Here is a 25,769-nt window from a genome sequence, read left to right on the forward strand (position 1 = left end):
AAAAATTTACACTACTGTTACAACAGATATGAGTGGTGGCACTAGTTGGCAAGTGGGCCTGGCACACATTCTGGCAGGCAGGCAACTGCTATTAGATTACACTAGCAGACTGATGTTTCACAGTCAAAAAAGTTTTTTTTTAAATTTACATTACTTTTACAACAGATATGAGTGGTGGCACTAGTTGGCAAGTAGGCACACACGCTGGCAGGCAGGCAACTGCAATTAGATTACACTAGCAGACTGATGTTTACTAGCAGACTGATGTTTCACAGTCAAAAAAGTTTTTTTTTTTTTAATTTACACTACTGTTACAACAGATATGAGTGGTGGCACTAGTTAGCAAGTGGGCCTGGCACACACGCTGGCAGGCAGGCAACTACAATTAGATTACACTAGCAGACTGATGTTTCACAGTCAAAAAAGTTTTTTTTTAAAAAAATTTACACTACTGTTACAACAGATATGAGTGGTGGCACTAGTTGGCAAGTGGGCCAGGCACACACGCTGGCAGGCAGGCAACTACAATTTGATTACACTAGCAGACTGATGTTTCACAGTCAAGTTTTTTTTACAAAATTTACACTACTGTTACAACAGATATGAGTGGTGGCACTAGTTGGCAAGTGGGCCTGGCACACATGCTGGCAGGCAGGCACACTAGCAGACTGATCTTTCACAGTCAAAAAAGTTTTTTTTTTTTTAAATTTACACTACTGTTACAACAGATATGAGTGGTGGCACTGCAGGCAGGCAACTGCAATTAGATTACACTAGCAGACTGATGTTTCACAGTCAAAATTACACAGGCAAAAAAAAAAAAAGACTGATGTTCTAGCTCTAAAAAGGGATTTTTGGGGTGCTGTCCTTACAGCAGAGATCAGATGAGTCCTTCAGGACTGTAGTGGACACTGAATACACTAGCCTAGCTATCAATTTCCCTATTAAATCAGCAGCAGCTACACTATCCCTCCTCTCACTAAGAATGCAGGATCAGAATGAATCTAAAATGGCTGCTGTCCAGGAGCTGGGAGGGTCTGGGAGGGAGTGTCTGCTGCTGATTGGCTGAAATGTGTCTGCAGACTGTGAGATACAGGGTCAAAGTTTACTCAATGACGACGAATAGGGGGCGGATTGAACATCGCATATGTTCGCCCACCGCAGCGAACGCGAACAAGCTATGTTCGCCGGGAACTATTCGCCGGTGAACAATTCGCGACATCACTATTCTCGACTACCAGAGGATGTCGTCAATAAATATCTTTGGTAGAAGATAATCAACGGTTCATTGGTAGCTCACAGGTATTGGTTTTTTAAAAGAAGACAAATGTATTTGCATAAGCGCGGGGCCATGTTGGAGCCCCTGGCCGTCTCTAAGGTCTGTACATAATATCTTTCTTCAAATTTGAAATAGTTATTTTTCAAACAAATTTTAATTAAAATAAAAGATATTCCACCAGAGGTCCGGTGTAGTCTCTGTACTGAAGAAGGTGTGTTTTGACCACTTTCAGTCCTTCATTATGTGGGATAATAGTATATAAGTTGTTTATATCTAAGGTGACCAATAAGTCACCTTCTGAGATTTGTATCTCTCTCAATAATTTAATGAGCTCTTGAGTGTCCAAAAGAAAGGATTTTGTCTGCCTGACCATAGGTTGCAGTAAGGAGTCAATGTACTGGGCCACTGGTTGTAGTATGGATTTTCTGGTCTAGACAATAGGCCGGCCAGGGGGGTTTTGTAGTGTTTTATGTATTTTCGGTATTGTATACATAATAGGTATAATAGGAACATTTGTGATACAGAAATTTTTGATCTGTTTATTACTATCACCATGTTTGAAACCCAAATGGATTAACTCATCCAATTCTCTTTTATAGGACAATGGGGGATCAAATGTTAATTTTTTTTTGTATGTGTTTTGATCTGCAAGTTGCTGTACAATGTCATATCTGTAATTTGAATAATTCATCAGAGCAATTGCCCCGCCCTTATCAGCTGGCCTAATTATCAAGGTAGGGTCTGATAAACAAAGGGCTATCTGGATTATATTCAGGAAATATGACATAAGCATTCATGATGCACATGAAAGAACATGTGCAAAAAATATGGACCAATCCTTGGAAGTGCCCCAGAATTCCCAGTGTAACCTCTTCTTTGGCATCTGCAAGACTGATGAAACACATTCTGTGCTATACAGCTAAAATACTTTACCATAATAAAACAAACATGCATATTTAATAATTATACAAAACCTGTTCTGCAAACGTGTTTTTGAAGTGACACATTTGTAATTATTGTTCTTTCAAGTTGCTAGCAATTCTTGTTTAATGTGTGAGATATTATGTATTGGGGTACTTAACACAACTATAAATGTTAATGGAAAAAACACCCACTGGAATTAGGCTGGAAATGTTATGTGAGTTTCAATTAATTTTGAACATGATCTTACCCAAACAATGAGACTCCTTGGCAACCTATCAAGGCTCCTTAAAGCTAGCCCGTTAGCTCCAATTCATCCTTTAACAGCTCATACAGAGCAAGAATACATGCACCAGTCAGTTGATAAGTTTCTAATATTTCCAAATCCCTTAGTACCTCAAACAGAGTGAGACTGTACCACAAGCATACTGGGTGTAATGGTCCTACTGCTATCTAGCTTTCTCTTCTCTAACAATGGATAAATATTTTGCCCCATTGCCATTCACCCCTCTATCACCAATACATTTACCAAGCCCTTCTGCAACAAGCATTTTTTCTGCAACAAGCAATTTTTTCAATCCTCGTGTCATTGGTTCAAAATTACCCAAAACATGTTACATATTTTTACTTGGGTCTGACTCTTCCGATAGGCTATGCCCCTTCCCTTTTCCATAACATTACAAAATGATCAAACATAGCTAGATTCATAATGAAATTGAGTCCCCTTTGTGTAAATGGTAGTTTTTTAGTGTCCAAAGTATCAAATTTTCAAACAATCCATTTGATATCATAGGTTTATCTAATGCATTTTCCAATGTGTAAAAGATGCAGGAGTCAAAAGAATAATTTTAAACATGTTTTATGCTGAAGAACTTTAACATATAATAAATCCATGTGAAGACCCAAGATATGTAATACTAAAGAGGCCAATGTATATTTCAAGAGTTCAAAGCTGTTAAAATGTTTTCTGATGTACTTGATATTGCGGAAAAATGATCCTAATGCAATGTGTAAGGGTATTTGAAGCACTGTAAATCCATTAGGAAAAGTTGTTTATTGTCGAGTTTTCAAGTGGATTGCAATGGTTTTGAATGTGAAAATACAGCAAAAAGTTATATTAACAGCTCTCTGATGGATTTTAATAGTCTACAGAAGAAGGGTGGCATTAAATTGATTTTCCTCTTTTTGCAGAATACCATATTGGAATGTGTTCAGCATGAGTCCATGGTCTGCTTATCACCATAGCTTTAACTACAAAATTGTACCATTAAACCTAGAGGGAACAAAAGAGCTCTATTTTAGTTTCATCTGACCATAGAACCTGATCCCATTTGAAGTTCCAATAATATCTGGCAAACTGAAGACACTTGAGTTTGTTTTTGGATTAGAGTAGAGGCTTTTTTTCTTTAAACCCTTCCAAACAACTTGTGGTGATGTAGGTGACATCGGATTGTAGTTGTGAAGACTTTCTGACCCCAAGACGCAACTAACTTCTGCAATTCTCCAGCTGTGATCCTTGGAAATATTTTTGGCCATTCAAACCATCCTCTTCACAGTGTGTTGCGACAATATAGACACACATTCTCTTCCAGGTTGATGTTAACATTTCCAGTTGACTAAAATTCTTAATTATTACCCTGATGGTAAAAATTAGCATTTTCAATGCTTTTGCTATTTCTTATAGCCACATCCCATTTTGTGAATCTCAACAACCTTTTTACATAGGCTCAGATATCAGTGTTGTCCAATGTACAGTATATGTACATAGAGCTTGCACTTTTAAGAGACTTTCCAATTCGCCACCATTTGCAAGTGCTAAAGTTCACAGTGTATACATTAATAAGTCTTTGATTAGCAGGTGGCTATCACAAGATAGAGGGGCAAAATTTTGAAAATTTTCCGGAAAAAAATCTGTTGCTAATTTAAAATTCAGAATGAGTATTATAGTGTTGCCTTTTTATTATGCAGTTTATTATGCAATTCTCCTGTTTTTATTGGTCCATGGCAGGTGTTAAAGTTATACACTGATGAGGAATCTAGGCTCTTCTAGCTTCACATTCCAGCCATTTCATCCTAAAATCTGTCTCTTGAACTACAAATAGATTCCCCTTGTATTGGTTTTCTAACCTATTTATGGCTGGATTATAAATGGAGCGGTAGTTTTTGCTCCCGCTTGGCTTCAGCTTTTTGCTTGCGTTGGGTAGCGTGTGTATTACAAATTAAAAGTAAAAAGTTATTGCTCGCACACTCACCCAACACTCGCAAAATGTCAAGGTTAGAATATTGTGACCAGGTTAACGTATAAAAAAGTGGAAAACAAATGAACACCCAACAAAATCTGATTACATTTTCTCAACTGCACTAATCAAACATGAAATATTAATATTTGTTCTTCATATAGAAGAATGTTCTATTAATTCTTAAATACATATTTCTAATATATTTTTTTGGTAAAATAGATATCTATACCTATATACACTGATCAGCCACAACATTAAAACCACTGAAAGGTGAAGTGAATAACATTGATTATATATTCACAATGGCATGTGTCAAGGGGTGGGATATATTAGGCAGCAAGTGAACCGTCAGTTCTTGAATTTCATGTGTTGGAAGCAGGAAAAATGGGCAAAAAGATCTGAATGACTTTGACAAGGGCCAAATCGTAATGGCTAGATGACTGGGTCAGAACATCTCCAAAAAGGCAAGTCTTGTGTGGTGTTCCCAGTATGCAGTGGTTAGTACCTACCTACCCCTGTCCAACTCTGAAAGTGCCTTCAATGGGGACATGAGCCTCAGAACTAGACCATGGAGCAATGGAAGAAGGTTGCCTGATCTGATGAATCATGCTTTCTTTAACATCAGGTGGATGGCCAGGGGCATATGCATCATTTGCCTGGGGAAGAAATGGCAGCAGGATGCACTAAGGGAAGAGGGCCGGCCGGCGGAGGCAGTCTTATGTTCTGGGCAATGTTCTTCTTGGGTCCTGGCTTTCATGTGGACGTTACTTTTAAACATACCACCTATCTAGAGATTGTTGCAGACCACATACACCCCTTCATGGCAATGGTGTTTCTCAATGGCAGTGGCCTCTTTCAGCAAGATAAAGTACCCTGCCTTACAGTAAAAAATTATCAGGAATGGTTTGAGGAACAAGACAAACAGTTCAAGGTTTTGCCTTGGCCTTCAAATTCCCCAGATCTTTATCCGATTAAGCATCTGTGGAATCCGATCCATGGAGGCCCCACCTTGCAACTTTCAGGACTAAAAGGATCTGCTGCTAATGTCTTGGTTCCAGATACTACAGGATACATTCAGAGGTCTTATGGAGTCCATGCCTTGATGCATCAAAGCTGTTTTGGCAGCACGAGTGGGACCTACATAAAATTAGGCAGGTGGTTTTTCATGTTGTGGCTCATCAGTGTGTGTATATATACAGTATATATATACTTATGTATGTATGTACAGTATCTATATGTTAAAGCCCTTTTTTTTTTCTAACACCTGAGACCTTATAACGTTTTATGGAATATTTGTATTAAATCATTTTTATTAGACAGTGTTATTATGAGTGTAACTGTACTTTTAAATTTAATTTTTATGTGTTATCCCAATACATATTAAATTAAATTGCTCTCAAACACATTTAATTTATTTTTAACTTAATATATGCTTGCTACTTCTGATGCACGCAGAGAGCCACAATAAAACCCCTTATCACTTGCATGCAACAGTTAGCATGCCCTTAAACAGGTGTTGTTATTAAATAAATAGCGTAAATAAAATAAATAGCTTTTGAAGTGTGCGCATGTTAAGAATCGAGGAATGATGCTGTACACACAGAATGAGACCAGAGCTACACTCACAAAAGTATGTTTTGCTTTGGTATGTAGAGTTATTAATTTATAATTACGTTTTAGTACTTTGTTCTTTTGTTTATTTGGTGATTAAAGTATTAGAGAGAGTTCATCTACTAAGTTTGGTCTCATTGCTCTCTTACACCTAATCCCTCCTTGATTACTGTGCCTAACTTGCAGTGTCCCAGTAAGTGTTCACTTTGAGTTGGGCTTCTTCTTGGACAACTTTATTCCACGTGACACTGGAGAAAATGCAGACCCAAACATGAAAACAATTTCAATAGCTTCTGATTGTGACTTACTGAGACAGCACATGTAGAAGGATCTGAAGTCCAAGATGAGCAAAACCTATCCTACTACATACAGCTGCACCTCTGAGATATACTACTGGCTCAGAAAACCACTGAACAGAGGAAGAAGCTGCCACCAGTACAGGGCTCTAATTCAATACCAATAATTCAAATCTCATATTAAATAATCCTAAAATAAAACCATAGTTTAGCCTTCAGCTTACCCTTTCATAGCAAACCTTTTGGTGACATGATATCAGGGAATTATTGTTTTTTTATTTAATAACTTTGTTAAAATAGAACACTGCATAATTATAAAGACAGATCTCCATTGGTGCAAGGATATAAAGAGAGGAAGTTCTGTGAGTACTCCTGGCTACTTCACATTATCTAGGATTGTAGCATAGTGTATGTGTGAATTATACAGTTTATCAAGTCCTTGCTCATCCTTCATCATCCAATCAGGTCTATTTTACAGACAACAAGAGGTGTGCTACGGTTATAGGGGAGGAAAACAAATTAGCTTTTCTGGACACCTGTTAGAGCTGCCTTATTTGCTGCTGGCTTCATGGTGGAGCTCTGTTCTTCTCAAATAAGGAGCAGAGGATTGACAAGGTGATTATACCGTGTGCCCCAGAGAGTCTTTTTCACAGTCTGTCACTCATGACGTCTTCTTTCATACCTGTCCGTTCTCTCCCTTGTACCATAATGATCAATACTTTGTTTGTCCTTAATCCTGTGGATTTGGCTTGTGGATTACAAAATCAGGAGAATAAGATGTAATGTTCTCTTCAGGAGATAAAGATTTTGAGCTTTAAGGGTATCAATCGCAGAATCATTTTATGATTGTGATTACAGGAAGCCCACTGACAATGCTGTTTAAACTTTCAGAAATCGCTGTCTGACCAAAAAATTATTTGAATTCCTTTAAAAAAACTCTGAGTTGAGAATAAAATTTTTAAATGTCAAACTGGAACAGAAGTTAGGCTGCATATACTAAGCAGCAAACGGTTCTCTGGAGCCCTTGTGAACCTGCCTACTGCAATGTAAGAGGCAGCAGTCATACAACCGCTGCTTCTTAACCTCTCCCCCACCTCATAGGTTTGTTCAAGTTGATTGACAGGTTGAGCGAGAGCGGAGGGAAACATTGAACAAGTCAATCCTCTTGCAATAGAACATGCAAGCAATGGGCGTAAAGCATCTACTGCCCTCTCTCCCCAAAGACGGGCAGATAGGTTTCCAAGCTGGGAGCCTTGGCAGTCTGTTGCTTTGTATATGGGGCTCAAAGTATAAATGGCACTCACTTGAAAGAAAAAATAATATTCAATTAAAACGCTGATTGTTGGCTTCTGCTTTGTAATAATAATCTTTTTTTCCCATTGTTGTAATAAAATAAAAAAGCTGTAGGAATTTTAACAGTGGTTTTATGAATTAGGTCTATTGCCTTCTCTGAAAAGAAAAAAAACAACAAAAAAAACTTACTATATAATATCTATCATACACTCTTACTCTTACACATAAAGAACATTGTAATTCCTTAGCAGTGCTTTTCAGAGAAGCTCTAGTGGGGTTTTTTTTGTAAATGAAATGCTATAGCAGTTTTGTACTGAAGAGATAATGCTGACTTTACTTAGGGTAAACCTCTACAGAATAGATGATAGAGTAATTAGTTTGCAATTTTCCAAAATGCAGTCTGGGAAGAACAGATTATTTTATATTGACATTGTTACTCATTAAAATCTTCATATTTTAGCATAGAATTATTTATCATGGTAGCTGGGATATGGAATGTAACTAAATTGTTTTACTTTCTATAGTTATATATATATTTTTATAGAAGCTACTTTGAAAAGAAAAAATATTCTTAATACTAAGATAGACACTATTTCATTGTACGCATATTATATTTGATCTTCAATTTACAAGTTGAATGACTGAAGTACATAGAACCGTAGAGGACAGTAGGTCCATTACATTTTTTCTAGGAGGAAAGAAATAAAAAAAATACCCCAGCAACAGTTATATTAATATAGACAAATACTAATGTATATATATATATATATATATATATATATATATATATATATATATATATATATATATATATATATATATATGGATATAGGGAGCAATATTACCACTGGGATCACCATGAATTATCTTGAACCTGCGTATATATATATATATATATATATATATATATATATATATATAACCAAGGTGTATAGTTTATGCACTCCCACCAACAAACTCCAACTTGCCAGGTTGCTGTAACAAGGTATGTAGGTTTTCAAAGAATAAAGCACTCACTGGAATGTAGATATCAGTGACAAATCCAAACTTTATTGTGTGACGTTTCGGGACTAACAGCGTCCCTTCCTCTGACAAACATCAAGTGTACAAATGAAACTTTTATAGGCCTACAAGACACTCCCCTAGTAGGCTACCAATCAGGGTGAGCCGTGTGTAAAAATCAGCTGACATGTGCAATTAATACTATGCTGATGTTCAAATGTGTAAATAAAGTGAAATACAAACATTATAATAATATACCAGTGAGACTGTGTTAAAACTTAATCATGGTGGGGGGGCAGAGCCGACCAGCGAAGCAAATGGTCGCATACAGATGAAGCTCCGGCTTAGACAGCTCTAATGGGCAATTTATAACTTTAATTTTACCACCAACTGGGTTTATTTATACTAAGAGTTTACAGTGAAGCTTTGAGTATGCTGTTACTATAGATAAAGGAACCTATGAGAACGGCATCACCATCGCTGCAGTCTGAGGCCCAACAAAGGAAAGTAGAGCAGTTTGTGACGCAGCAAGTTACAGATCGCGCCCACTCGGAATGCCGAGTATGAGGAAAGAGTAAACTGCAATCCTTTCCGGAACAGCCGTGGTTCTACGACCCTGCCGAGGACACTCTAACACCTCCCCACGTGACTATCGCTGCACGGAAGATGTACCTGACTGACCGTTATGGGGGTGCAGGTAACTAACCCATAACGTTAAAAACAGAATCATTAAATGGTCATATATAAATATAAAAATGAAGTACCACTTATCTGGACATTATTAATAACAGCCTATACCGCATACCGTTCTATAGGTCCAAGACCGTGTGACCATATGGCTGAGAGAGGAACAGGCCTTACTAAATAAACATACCAGTAGATCACTGACACAGGCCCACAATTGCTGAGATTCCATCACACATCTATTGCATAACGGGAACATTGTGATTTATTAACCCCCAGAACACAACCAGTGTAATCACATATAGCGCAAGATCATTGTAGAGTGGTGACCTAAAAAGCTATCACTTGGCAAACTAAAAGGTCACATACAGACTGAGGGGGAAACTTATAGAGTCACAGTTTATATAATGGCCTCAAAAAATAAAAATAAGGCTGACAAAATATCTAAGGGAGGCACACTGACAGGAGGCAAGTTGAATTCGTATTTCAAAAGTCAGGATTCATCTATGGCTGGGGAGTTTGGATCACTTGCTCCTGACCAACATGACAACCTATCTCAAACTAATACCTCTTCCCTGGAGGATTCAACACCTATAACACGGGCCAACCTTCAAGCATTATCTACAAAAGCAGATCTCTCAGCTATAATGCAGCAGGTCAACAGGGCCATCAATGATGGCTTAGCAGAAGTTAAAAAAGATATCAGAGAGCTGGGAGAGAGTCTTGGAATTAGAGGAGCAGATGGAGGAAACAAATAAATCATCAGATAACACAACGCAGGCATTTCAATACCAGCATGAGGCTATTGATCAACTACAGGTACAAATGGAGGACCTGGATAACAGAGGTCGCCGCCAGAATCTACGGATTTGTGGCATTCTGGAAAAGATCTTATCACAGCAATTGCCCTCTTATCTCCAGAATCTGTTCAAATACTTATTAGATCCTGAAAAGGAACCCATCACCCTTGACAGAATTTATAGAGCTTTAAGGCCGAAACCTCCTGATCACCTGCCTCCTCGTGAGAAACTGCTACAGCCAGCCAGGAAAAAATCGCCTCTGCACTTCAGAGAGGACACTATACAGATTTACCCAGACCTTAGCCCAATCACCTTGGCTAAATGCAAAGAAGCCAGGTATTTAACATTGCACCTGCAAGATTTGGGGATAGTGTATCGCTGGGGATTCCCCTTTGCCATTAAGGTCCTGAAAGATGAGAAGACATATATACAGAGGACCGAAGGACTTGGAACTGTTTTTCAAACAACTTAACATAGCATTACCATCCTTACCCAAGTTTTCGGGCACTGTTAAAGATAAGGCCCAAGCAGGACTGGCAAAACCTAAACCCCAAAGAAGGAACTGGTCCACAATGCCGAATAAAAGAAGGAACACTGAGACATCTGATTTTGCCTCTACTGCACGCTCTGCGGATCAAACATGAAGTATTTATACCTGAAGTCATTCCAAATTATTTGTATAGCTTTTAGAGTAGGCTATTAGTTGAGGTTGGCTAGCTTCTGTAATACAGACCCAGTTGAGTGATATAGATATCATTGATTGATAAGATAAGAGTAACTAATGCCCATTTTAGAGTGGAAAGACAAAGCCATCAGTCTTAATTCCCCCCACCCACTTGCAGTTTATTTATAACCTGTGTAGAAATCATTTAGTTTTATTTCCTATAATGAGTAGTTTTAGGAATTGTCATTGTTTGTTTTATTGGTATTTTTGTTATTATATGCTTGTTATACTGGTCAAATACGCCTATCTGTTTGTCGTCCTCAGATCTCCAAGTGGAGAAATTTCTCTCTTCTATTGTTTTGATTGCCTCTCTTCAGCAGTAGTCTTATTTACAGGACAAAATTGCCGGGGATATCCACGACGCTGTCTCTGGCAGGTAAGCCAACCCCGACAGATGCTTGCAGCTCCCCCTAGCTATAGTTATGACGGTACCTAGGATACACATTTTATCACAAAATGTCAAGGGACTCAATTCCCCAACCAAGCGCTCAGTGGCCCTTAAACATTTTGCCAAACATTCCCATTCAATTGTTTTTCTCCAGGAAACTCATTTTGTAGTGGGAACAGAACCCTCTCTGGTATCGAGAGATTTCCCCACAAGCTTTCATAATGCATACAACATAAAAAAACAAGGGGTTAGTATCTTATTTCACAAGCATTTACATTTCCAGCTACATAGCAAAGTCACTGACAAAGAGGGTAGGATCTTAATCTTGGAGGGCCTCTTGTTTAATAGACCTATCACATTGGTTAACGTGTATGCCCCCCTTAGTCGTAGGCAAAGATTTTATCAAAAACTGCTCTCGCTCATTTTAGAACACAAGAGAGGTCCTATAATAATGGGAGGGGACTTCAATGTTACACTAGACCCTTCTCTTGATTCATCCACAAAACATGGGCAGGCAAAGTCCAGGGCGCCAAACGCAGTTTTCTCATGTACGGAATCTTTGGGGTTGGTAGATGTATGGAGGATACAACATCCAACACAACGTAACTACACGTTCTATTCACATCCCTGGGCTACCTACACTCGTATCGACTACCTGTTCCTTGATAGGAATCATTTATCCCTTCTGAAAGACACAGAGATTTGTGCTACAGCATGGTCTGACCATTCCGCCGTTATTATGGATTTGGAATGACCGGATGCACTGACGATACCTTTTATATGGAAAATGGATGATTCTCTTCTTCATTACCCTCCAGTTCAGAAAGTGATACAAAAAGCAATTAGGGAATACTTCCTATTTAACAATAATAATGAAACACACCCTAGTTTTGTTTGGGAAGCACATAAGGCGTTCATTAGGGGAGAATACTTGAAGCAAAAAGCCATAATAAGGAAAAAGTACAATTCCTCTATCATGAAACTGACGACCCATTTAAACGGACTGGAAATAAAACGCAAGAACAACCCCTCTGATAAAATGTTATTAACACATATAACTAAAGTAAGACAAGACATCAATGAGATTTTAACTAGGGAAGCGCAGAGAAAGGCTCTAGCACTGAAGAAAACCTATTTCTACGAAGGCAATAGGGCAGGGCCAAGACTAGCTAGGCTTCTTAATGAACAGACTATGAAATCCCATATTAGCAAGTTGATAACGCTGCTAGGCCAAAATCTGATTGATAGTAAGGAAATTGCTGACCAATTTGGCGCTTACTATTCAAAACTGTATAATATACAAACAGACCAATCCCCAAATAGATTAAGCAACATACAAAACTATATTAAAAAAGCAAATTTACCAAAACTCCAGACACCACTAAGAGAGGAATTTGAAGCCCCTATTTTGTTACAAGAAATCCTTTCTGTCATAGCTGACTTGCCCTCAGGGAAGAGCCCAGGCCCAGACGAGTTCACCAATATGTACTACAAAATGTATAGATCCTCTCTGGCACCACACCTCTTAAACCTATTTCAGACTATTGACGAGGGTCGACCTTTGACCACAGAAATGCAACAAGCCCATATTTCAGAAATTCTAAAACCGGATAAAACCCCTACAGACCCCAAAAACTACAGACCCATATCGTTATTGAATACAGACTTAAAAATATTAGGCAAGATTCTAGCTAAAAGGTTAAATAGAATAATCAAAGATATTATTCACACTGATCAAGTAGGCTTCATACCCAATAGGGAAGCGAGGGATAATACTATCAGAGCCCTGACCCTCATGTCATATGCCAAACATTATAAAATAACGGCGGCCTTCTTGGCAACTGATGCCGAGAAGGCATTTGATAGGCTCGACTGGCAATTCCTTTAAGAAACATTGGTTGAGATAGGGATAGGGCCCCGTATGCTTAATAGAATATTTAGTCTTTATGCACACCCCACCGCGAAAGTAAAAGCAAATGGCATCTTATCACACCCATTTAAGATCGGCAACGGAACAAGACAGGGTTGCCCCTTGTCACCCTTGCTGTTCATCCTAACAATGAAAGTTTTGGCATCACATATTCGAAACAACCATTTAATAAGAGGAATCGATATTGGCCCACATAGTGTTAAGATCGCGTTATATGCAGACAACATTCTTTTTACGATTACAGATCCGACTCAATCCTTGGTAGCAATCATGAAGGAGTTAAACAATTTTGGAAAATGTTCCAATTTTGCAGTGAATCCCTCTAAATCGGAATTATTGAACATTTCCCTTAGGCAAGATGCATTTGCAGGGCTGTCAGAGGTTTGCCCCCTACGGCTCCAAACTGATTCCCTTAAATATTTGGGCATTTATTTATCCCCGAATCCGAAAACACTATTTAAAAAGAATTATGAGACTTTACTATAATCGCTACAGAGAGATTTAAACACATGGGCGAGTAAACCACTATCTTGGTGGGGAAGAGTACAATGTATAAAAATTACGACATTACCGAGAATTCTGTATGTCCTACAGGCTTTACATATAGCTCTACCTAAATGGCTTCTCACTCAGATCCAAAATCATATAAATAGATTTGTTTGGGGAACAAGCAAACCCCAAATAAATAAAGCCACAATGTACAGACCTACCATAACTGGCGGACTTGGCCTATCAGAAATTAGAGTTTATTTAGATGCAATAATATTACAGAGGGTATTAGATTGGCATAACACATCAGATCATAAAGCTTGGATAGCGATTGATTCTCATATATTAAAAGTCCCTTCAGTCGGAGCCTTATGTTGGGTGCCCAAAATGTTGAGACCCCCACAATGCATGACACTCCCAATACACCGGCATTTTTTCGAGGAATGGGATATAATAATAAATAAGATAAGCTATATATCTAGTCCCAGATCCCCACTTTTCCCTATCCCAATAAATGCTGAATTTACAGGGGGATTAGATAGAAATTATCAGAGATTGGTAGAATGGGGTCATTCGACTCCTTTGGGGAAGTTTCTGCGTGAGGGTAAACTCCTAGGAAGAGAGGAAATAAAAGAAGTAGCTAATGGCACTTATCATCCCTGGTTAAAGTATATGCAACTTGCACATTTCATTAACACATCACCACACAGGACAGACTTTTTAAGGCAGTTGACCCCTTTTGAAAAGGCTTGTTCTACTAACACACCGATTCCTCACTCCCTTTCAAAAATGCGCTCTCTATTGCAGACTCACTTGGCAGTAGAACTTCCTACATATACTAATAACTGGCATAGGGAATTGGGTGAGACGCTATGTATCAAAGAATGGGGACTTATATTCCAACATACTAAGAAAACATCGACTTTACCCAAAATACTCGAGCTCAACTTTAAAGTGTTAACACGTTGTTATCTAATGCCGATGAGATTGCACTCCATTTACCCGTCCTCATGTGACCAGTGCTGGAGAGGTTGTAAAAAGAAGGGCAGCTATATACATATGTGGTGAGAATGTGGGACATTAACACAACTATGGCGTTACATAGAGAACCACTTTGGAAAAGGGTTAATCACAGATCTTAGCTTGACACCTCATATAGTCCTACTCAACAAATTACCAAAAATATCATGTAAACTTCTGAGGCAGCTATTGCAAGTGGGAATAAATAGCGCTAAAATCTTGATAGCTTTAAAATGGAAAACATTGACCCTCCCTGACTGGACAGATGTGGCTAGAAAAGGTTGAGGAGCTGTTAAGCTTAGAAGAGTATGGATATATAAAAAGACATAGACTAGAGTTCTTCCATAACATGAGATTCCTATGGGACGAGTCCCTGACACCTGCTACCCCTTCACTTTTAGAGCCTGTCATGGACGGACATTGAACTGTACTAAGATGTGGGGTCGGGGGATCCTCCGGCAGAAGAGTTATAGACAACTCACTTTAAGTGGATTGGTGAGTGTCCATAATAAATGGAGAGAGGTGATCTGTATAAATGCAGTGACAAATTTGGTTATCAGCTAGGAAGAGAGATGTAAATCTATTATGGCGAGATTAAATAGATAAAGGCATAGTATATCAAAGAACAATTAAGATTGAGCGAACAGTATTGTTTTTCATGTTGTTGTTATTGTTTGTTATTAGTTCATTGTTGTTTCTAAAAATGCCATCTTTAAGCATGAATGTTTATGTATACAGGAGTGTGATCTGTAACAAATATGTATCACGAGGCAATGCGCCACTGTCTGTAATTGTATGCTTCGCACTTATGAACAATAAAAGATGGATTTATAAAAAAAAAAAAAAAAAAAAAACGTAATCATGGTGAATATATATATCCCCCCATAAGCACAATCTATGTTCATGATCGTACTGACAATTAAAATTACTCTGGCTGCATCAAACACATGTAAAAACAACAAAAGCCCTCATTGGTGTAAAAGAATACCGCCTCTGATACGAATTGGCAGTTTCAGTATGCATACACCCCCATGGTAACCCGTATGTAAATAATAACAGAGCCGCTGTGCTGGTGAAGACAGATATCCCTTTGAAGAGTGGTAAACAGCCATGGTTGAGAAAGAAAATTGGATGTTAAGTGCATCAGCTGTGTCACATGTAACAGCATGCATACAGGCACAACATTCCAACATCCGGATTGTAGAAAGAAATATCAGATCAAATTCTTCCTTACATGCACCACCCAGTTCATTGTTTATCTTCTCAATTGCCCTTGTGGGAAATTTTACACAGGAAAGACGACTGATGATGCCAGAGTAAGGATGGCGAACTACCGTTCCAGTATCAGAACAGCTCTAAAGACGGGCAAGGCTAAACACCCTGTGGCTCATCATTTTTTGGAGCCAGGTCACACTGTGAGTGACTTGCGGTTTAGGATCATAGATCATGTGCCGATCCTAAGAAGAGGAGGCAACAGAGCTAAAATGCTCTTACAAAAAGAAGCCCGATGGATACATGAATTCTGTACCCTGGCCCCAAGAGGTCTAAATGTCCAGACTGGTTGGCAAAGCTTTCTATGAAGTGAAGATTTACACATACTTTTGTCTGAGAGTCCATGGGTCCATTCACTATAGGGGATACTATCCTCTACGTGAGAGTCCATGTTTCCATTTTGGATATTAGTAATTATTCTATTCTGTGTGGGTAGCATGATGCAGATGTACTTGGTCCTATGGTAATTGTATAGGTTTTCCTTAGCTTATAGTGCTTCCTTCTTTCAGTCTTTATAACTTAATAGTACATTATAGGTAACATACCTATATTCCAATCATGATTGGAATATTTGTGAGGTGTTTTTACATTTGTTTTTAACTATATTTTGTCTATATGTGTTTTGGTCACTTATACATTCACACTAACACTATTCTTGTACTTGTGGATAACATCCCCCTATAGTGCACAATCTTTAGGCAGATTATGACAGACATATGTCTGTTATGGTGGTGGATGCTGCGGGAGTAATATGTCCTGAGGTTCAGGACACATTGAGTTATTTTGCAGATATAGGCCTTCATATTATTGATGACTATATATCTCACAGGTGTGATTTCCTATAGGAGTTTGGATCTACCACAATGTGTCAGATTAGTAGGTTATGTTTGTGCCCTATCTAAACAGATTATGCCACATAGCCATAGTGCTAGGGTTTGGCACAGCATAATAATGACATGGGGGCCTTAATGGCACAAGAGTGCAACAACTTCTGGGTAGCTTAGAGCTATCTTAATATCGACATGCTGTTAACTTTATAGTCATGTTTCTATGTTTATCAGGGGTCTGTTATTATTAGTATATTCATATATTTTCTGTGTATATACCACACAGAGGTCGACGTTTTTACACTTATTTTTACACTTATTTTTTCATATTGGTTGTTTTCAGTGCTATATTTTTTGTATATAAATTAATTTGGACACTTGTATGTATATAAATGAATTTGGACATTTGTGATTCGCTATAGATGTTTTTTTAGGACGCTGCATTGAAGGTTTTTCCTGATTATGAGAATTAGGACATTGTTGTAAGTTGTACACTTGATGAGATCGATGGGGTTATATTGAGCACTTTGTGCTTTGTGAGTATAATATTGCTCTTACTCTGGCTGTTATTTATATAGTAGGCTGTCAGCACACATTCCTTTTGGTTTTTGTGCTGATCGAGTTGTGCGGTGCATGTGTGGCTTAGATTCCAGCTCAATTTAGCTGATCACTTTGGCTCGTGACGTAAGGCTGTTGTCTCCTGTAGAATAACACACTTGGCCAATCAAATAGATGGGTGTAAGAAGCCTGTCCCAATGAGCACTCAAGTTTCTTTTAACACAGTCTCACTGGTATATTATTATAATGTTTGTATTTCACTTTTTTTACACATTTGAACATCAGCATAGTATTAATTGCACGTCTGCTGATTATTACACACGGCTCAACCTGATTGGTAGCCTACTAGGGGAGTGTCTTGTAGGCCTATAAAAGTTTCATTTGTACACTTGATGTTTGTCAGAAGAAGGGACGCTGTTGGTCCCGAAACATCACACAATAAAGTTTGGATTTGTCACTGATGTCTATAGTCCAGTGAGTGCTTTATTCTTTGAAAACCTATATATATATATATATATATATATATATATATATATATATATATATATAGCAGCCAAAAAGAAGTGCACTCTAAGGTCTTTCAAAGCAAAAGTTACTTTATTGATGTAACGTTTTCGGAGGACTTGCCTCCTTCATCAGCATGCTGATGAAGGAGGCAAGTCCTCCGAAAACGTTACATCAATAAAGTAACTTTTGCTGTGAAAGACCTGAGAGTGCACTTCTTTTTGGCTGCTATTTGTTGTTTAAAGTTGCACCCAGGTAGTTTTCCACTCGTGGGCAAGATCTGGAATTTTGGATATCTATATATATATATATATATATATATAGGTCTAGAGGAACAACATAGACTAATGGATCTTACTAAGATGGAAGTAAGAAAAATTCATGAAGGTATCAAATATATAAAAAAAAAAATCTTAGAGATATTGGGGAGACTACCAGGAGGGTAAAGTATATAACTATACAGGTAATCAATCAAGCACTTCAGAATCAAATACTTCAATAGGCGAAGCAAACACATCTAGAATAAGGAGAGGAAACTACAATAGAAGAGTTTTTTTTAGGGAGAATGAGATCAAACCCCCAAAGACAAGGAGAGGGGGCAGAAAACACCATAGAGGACACTATAGAAAAAAGTCAGAGATATCCATTGAGAAATCAACAAAATCACAAGACACAAATGTAGAGTCCAATAAAGAAGTAGTTAATCTCTCAAATAAAATTCTAACTGAGGCACACATTGAAGTACTATTAAAAGGGACTACATTTTGCCCCTATGAACATATGTAACAAATTTGAAGTAACAGTATTTGGAGAAATGAAGCGAGCACCACAATAGGCTGAGGTAATAAGGTGAATGGCTATTAAATTTCTTAGACTCCTAAACAGTATATAGTATACAATTTAATACCGTTTAATACATAACAAAACAAATATTCATGGATCCATGTTAAACAGATAAAAGGTTAAAATCACAAATAAAAACACATATAGAATAAATGTGAATGCAAAATGCCTTGGTTATATGGTAGCAGTCCTAAATGATAGTTGAGGATAGGAATACAAAGGGATCCTAGTATGAATAAACCAATACAGGAATAAAAGTCCAAATAAAAATCCAATTTTTAATTCCAAATAAAAGTCTAATCCTGAGTGTCCGTGATGGTGTAATGCAACTGGTAAATGGCAATAAAAAATGAAAAATGGTGAAGAAAAAATACTTGTGATGAACTGTGAAAAAATAACTGTGAACCAAAAAACTTCAATAAAAATCGTTTACAAAGTGGGACATCATAAAAATGAAAAAGGATGGAAATAAAGTTAAAAATGGTGAAAGACTAAAATTATTGTGTGAACAAAAGTTCTTGTGTGAAAAAAATTGTAAGTGATAGATTCCTTGATTCTTTAAGATCCGTGGGTATCTCCAGTGTGTGTACAAAACTTTCCTTAAAAAACCTGTGGAAAAAAGACAAAAACAGTGCTGCAGAATGGGTATACTTAAAGGACCAAATAATGGTAATAGAATTACTATGTGTTAGCAAGTATCTTACAGCGTTAAAAAAGAGATGACCTCTAGCTCCTTAACAGAATGGGTCCCTAGCCACCCACAGTATAAGTAAATACACAAAGAGAAGCTGAAGGAGCGCCTAATCAAAGGCAAGGTATAGGGGCAAAAAAAAAGTCTAAAAGCAGAGGATAATGTAGATGTGATAAATAGTTAAAAGGTATGTATATTTAATGACATAAAATGCATAAAGTATATCACAAAAAGGTGCATGGATCCATGACTTAATTAATACAATCTTAAAATGAGAAAAAAAAACATATATTTAAAATATGACTGTCAAATGAGACAAGTTAGATAAAAATACCAGTAAAACATACAATTAATACCATCAATCAATCAATTAGATATAAAAAATAAAAAATAAAAAATAAAGACAAAGGGAAAAAACGGTGGTTATTAGGCAGTCAGTGCCATGTGTAAATTAAAGTGCGTCAAGTAATGTCTCAGTTCTCCTCCTAAATGTAATCCAGAGTGCAAGTGCAAAAAAGGAAATAATGACAAGACCACAATGTAGATGCTGTGTCCAAAAATCCAAAGTGTTGAAAAAATGTGAAAAAATGTGAGAAAATATTAAAAATACAAAAAGAAATAAAATTTTTTTTAAAAATGTGACAAAAATAAGACAAAAATAAGGTACTAATGTTCCAAATTTTTTTTTTTAAATGACCAAAAAACTGTGAATATGAAGGTCCTCAAATCCTGTGGAAAAAAATAATAACAACATAGAGCAGTACTGTTTGGATAAATAACAGATGATTGAAATATGTCTCACCATATATTGCCAATGCATTTCGGCCCACCTATAGGGCCTTTCTCAAGACTAGTATATGGTTGGTGAGTTTGCTCTTATATATCTATGACTTATGTTCAAAACAATCAACCTTTGGCGCCAAAAGCATTGGTCACCGGAAGTGTTGCGCCGGATCTGCTTACCCTGTGAACCGGATATGCTATACCGGAAGTTCCTATGTGTCCAAACTTGTTTACTTATTTATACGAATAAAATTGTGCCCAAAGTGTAAAATTTGTAAAGTTTGTGTAATGCCTCCAACTATATACAGTGTTATGACCTAGTATCATACATTTAGATTCTAACCTAGAATAGTTAGCCAGACCGGAGGTATTACCCGTTACCGTTGCTTTTAGATCTAACCGGAAGTGGTTAGTATCGCCAAACCGGAAGTCGGCTGGTATCGCCAAACCGGAAGTTGGTGTGACTCAGACTTCCGGTTGGTTGCCGAATGTGCGGTACCTTTTACCATCCGGTGTGAACAGAAATCGGATCTATTTAGAATGGTTTGCATATATATATTAGAAAAGGGGCGTAGTAGCATACCTATTAAGAAGATAATGATCAGGCCTTGCAATCGACTCTAGACCAGTTTAAAAGATGCTATGGTGAAAACTGATTAAAAGATGTAATACAAAAATTCTTAATTAAAACGGTTGGTAATTAATGTGTCTATATATGAATACTTGTTAAACGACTTGATTCAAAAAGATAAAAAATATATAAAAGATCTAAAATATAAAATATAAATATATATCGCTATGTTAATCCATTTTGAGGATATATATTATTCAGGATCGGGCTAAGTGTATCATATCAAGTGTATCATAGATGTTTTATTTAATGATGTTTAAATGTATCAGTTAGATATATAATTTCAATACAGAAAAGGTTATAGTTATTTCAAATCCGAATGAGAGTACATCAAAATTTTAGCATAACTTGCTGTTTGTCACAATAAAACATGTCATGCAATATATACAATATATATACCCCCTACAGTAGGAATTGGGATATATAAATAATATGCCATTTGGAGTGTACCATTTATTGTTCAAAAGGTGGTAACAATAATCTTACATCTAGATAAAGGTACACTAAACTCTGGCATTAATGTCTATATGTCACAGTGAGGTATATAAGTAGTATATGTGCATAACCCTCACAACAACAGCGAGAATTGAGATCAATATGAAATGCAAAGATCTGGATCTATACCATTATGTTGGTGCATTGGAAGATGTGGATTTTATTCTTAGACAGGCTGAGCATAAAATACCAGATATCCAGAAAGGAGGGTGTATTATTAAACTTTCATCAATATCTGAATATTCTATCATATTAGAACAGACTTATAATGGTCTCGTATCTAGATGCGGATGTAATATGTATGTATGTGATATGATATGGAAGGGCTCAAAAGAGGCCTTGGAGCATACCATTTATGTTATGAACAATAATACACATAACCTGAGATTCACCTACGAAATCAGCGACACAGAGATTACTTTTCTGGACCTAAAAATTACAATCGAAAATGGTAAACTGAAGACCTCAACCTACTTTAAACCTGTAGATTGTAATAATTACATCCATAATGATAGCTGCCATCACACTAAATGGAAACAAAACATTCCTAAGGGACAGCTACTTAGGCTGAAGAAAAACTGCTCAGATCCTGAGCAATGGGAAAAACAGGCTGAGATTTTAAAAATACGGTTTTAGACAGAGGATATGAAGAAGAAAAACTCAATAGAGACATAGAAGAAGTCAGAGGAAGAGACCGAAAGGAGCTCCTCAAATACAAAGACAAAAAAAACAAGACTACCTATGATGATAACTCTATAGACGTCGCGTTTATAACACAATACAGTGAAAACAGACGTCTAATAGAAAAAATAATAGAGAAACATTGGCCTCTGCTAAAAAACGACGACACCATAAGAGAAATGCTTGCAAACAAACCAAAATTTATTTACAGAAGATCTGACAACCGGAAGAATATACTATCTCCTAGTATTCCACGTTTGAAAACAACGCAAGTGAAAGATGTGTTTGGTAAGAATATAAAGGGTTTCTTCCCATGCCCCAGCTGCAAGGCATGCAAGAGAGGCCTAAAGATCATAACTCAAACACGAAACATGAAATTAAGGACCTGATAAGATGCAGCAGCAAAGGTGTCATCTACATAGTCCAATGCAGCTGCGGATTACAGTATGTAGGTCAAACCTCAAGGTGCCTGAGAGACAGAATTCGCGAGCACCTCCTACAGGTCGAACACGGCAATACCGACACCGCTATGTACACACACTTTACCACTAACCACAAAAGCAACCTGAAAGACTTTAGCTACTATGGGATCCAATTGGTGAAACCAAATTGGAGGGGGGGTGATTATGAGAAGAAGCTACTCATATCAGAATCAAGATGGGTATTTGAGTTAGACTGTCTCTACCCTAAGGGCCTGAACAATAAGGAGGATCTTTCACATCTACTGAATCTGAAATGAACAGATCCCTATTAGGTTCTACGGATTTTAACATAATAAAAAAAAACAACATTATGTTACATAACCCATCTGGGACACTCATGATCACACAGTAACATTCTCGCTCCAATCTGAACTAAATGGGACATATTACATAGACCTGCACTAGGTAATCTAATTACCACAACACTCACAGAAGTTTACAGACAAGTCCTACTCCTAATGGTTGACATCACCTATAGGTTTCACGTACTCCACTCCCATTGGTTGACACCATTTATGAATTTCTTTAAATTCAAACAGTGGACACCATTAGTAAACCTGTTATGAGAAGTCAACTAGGGTCTATTCATACCCAAATAGCCACATTTAACCAAGGTCATAATTCCCAAATAGCCACATATAACCAAGGTTATAATTCCCGAACATTATTACGGTACACTGGTGTCTACGCACATTACAAAGGTACCTTTACCCAAATATTGATTATTATTATCAGTTCTCTCACTTTCACACTGAAATTTTCAGGTACTAATGGTAGCTTAACCATACATCTTTCACCATGGATATCTGGTGACACATATTCACTTTGTCTAAAGACTATCTAAAGTCCTTTATAATACAAATACAATGCACACAACCAGACCCCTATACTACATATCCGACTTTAGAATACTTCTCAATTTTGGTGTTATCTCTAGGGGTCACGCATGACTTTTATTTATGTACTCTATTGTAATTAATATCCACACTCTATCCGATACATCCGCATCTAGATACGAGATCATTATAAGTCTGTTCTAATATGATAGAATATTCAGATATTGATGAAGGTTTAATAATACACCCTCCTTTCTGGATATCTGGTATTTTATGCTCAGCCTGTCTAAGAATAAAATCCACATCTTCCAATGCACCAACATAATGGTATAGATCCAGATCTTTGCATTTCATATTGATCTCAATTCTCGCTGTTGTTGTGAGGGTTATGCACATATACTACTTATATACCTCACTGTGACATATAGACATTAATGCCAGAGTTTAGTGTACCCTTATCTAGATGTAAGATTATTGTTACCACCTTTTGAACAATAAATGGTACACTCCAAATGGCATATTATGTATATATCCCAATTCCTACTGTAGGGGGTATATATATTGTATATATTGCATGACATGTTTTATTGTGACAAACAGCAAGTTATGTTAAAATTTTGATGTACTCTCATTCGGATTTGAAATAACTATAACCTTTTCTGTATTGAAATGATATATCTAACTGATACATTTAAACATCATTAAATAAAACATCTTCCATTCTAGGCACTTGATATGATACACTTAGCCCGATCCTGAATAATATATATCCTCAAAATGGATTAACATAGCGATATATATTTAGATTTTATATTTTAGATCTTTTATATATTTTTTTTTTTTTTTAATCAAGTCGTTTAACAAGTATTCATATATAGACACATTAATTACCAACCGTTTTAATTAAGATTTTTTTTATTACATCTTTTAATCAGTTTTCACCATAGCATCTTTTAAACTGGTCTAGAGTCGATTGCAAAGCCTGATCATTATCTTCATAATAGGTATGCTACTACGCCCCTTTTCTAATATATATATGCCAACCATTCTAAATAGATCTGATTTCTGTTCACACCGGATGGTAAAAGGTACCGCACATTCGGCAACCAACTGGAAGTCTGAGTCACACCAACTTCCGGTTTGGCGATACCAGCCGACTTCCGGTTTGGCGATACTAACCACTTTCGGTTAGATCTACAAGCAATGGTAACGGGTAATACCTCCGGTCTGGCTAACTATTCTAGGTTAGAATCTAAATGTATGATACTAGGTCATAACACTGTATATAGTTGGAGGCATTACACAAACTTTATAAATTTTACACTTTGGGCACAATTTTATTCGTATAGATAAGTAAACAAGTTTGGGCACATAGGAACTTCCGGTATAGCATATCTGGTTCACAGGGTCAGCAGATCCGGCGCAACACTTCCGGTGACCAATGCTTTTGGCGCCAAAGGTTGATTGTTTTGAACATAAGTCATAGATATATAAGAGCAAACTCACCAACCATATACTAGTCTTGAGAAAGGCCCTATAGGTGGGCCGAAACGCGTTGGCAATATATGGTGAGACATATTTCAATCATCTGTTATTTATCCAAACAGTACTGCTCTATGTTGTTATTATTTTTTTCCACAGAATTTGAGGACCTTCACATTCACAGTTTTTTGGTCATTTCAAAAAAATTTTTGGAACATTAGCACCTTATTTTTGTCTTATTTTTGTCACATTTTTTACATTTTTTGATTTCTTTTTGTATTTTTAATATTTTGTCACATTTTTTCAACACTTTGGATTTTTGGACACAACATCTACATTGTGGTCTTGTCATTATTTCCTTTTTTGCACTTGCACTCTGGATTACATTTAGGAGGAGAACTGAGACATTACTTGACGCACTTTAATTTACACATGGCACTGACTGCCTAATAACCACCGTTTTTTCCCTTTGTCTTTATTTTTTATTTTTTATTTTTTATATCTAATAGATTGATTGATGGTATTTATTGTATGTTTTACTGGTATTTTTTATCTAACTTGTCTCATTTGACTGTCATATTTTAAATATATGTTTTTTTTCTCATTTTAAGATTGTATTAATTAAGTCATGGATCCATGCACCTTTTTGTGATATACTTTATGCATTTTATGTCATTAAATATACATACTTTTTAACTATTTATCACATCTACATTATCCTCTGCTTTTAGACTTTTTTTTGCCCCTATACCTTGCCTTTGATTAGGCGCTCCTTCAGCTTCTCTTTGTGTAATAGAATTACTATGGTTATGTCGCCGCGTTTCGGCCTCAGAATGGGCCTTTATCAAGACTAGATAACCAAAGTAAGTGTGTGATATATAAAGGGTACAATATCCAATCGTTTGGTGTCTATTTTGGCGCCGTTATTAGGCTCTGCTCACTTCCTGTGAAGTGTTTTCTGGGTATGGGCATACTACCTAACGGCTCTTCTTTGGATGATTTTTAAA

This window comes from Bombina bombina, chromosome 8 (genome assembly GCF_027579735.1).
Source record: "Bombina bombina isolate aBomBom1 chromosome 8, aBomBom1.pri, whole genome shotgun sequence".
Classification (NCBI taxonomy): Eukaryota; Metazoa; Chordata; class Amphibia; order Anura; family Bombinatoridae; genus Bombina; species Bombina bombina.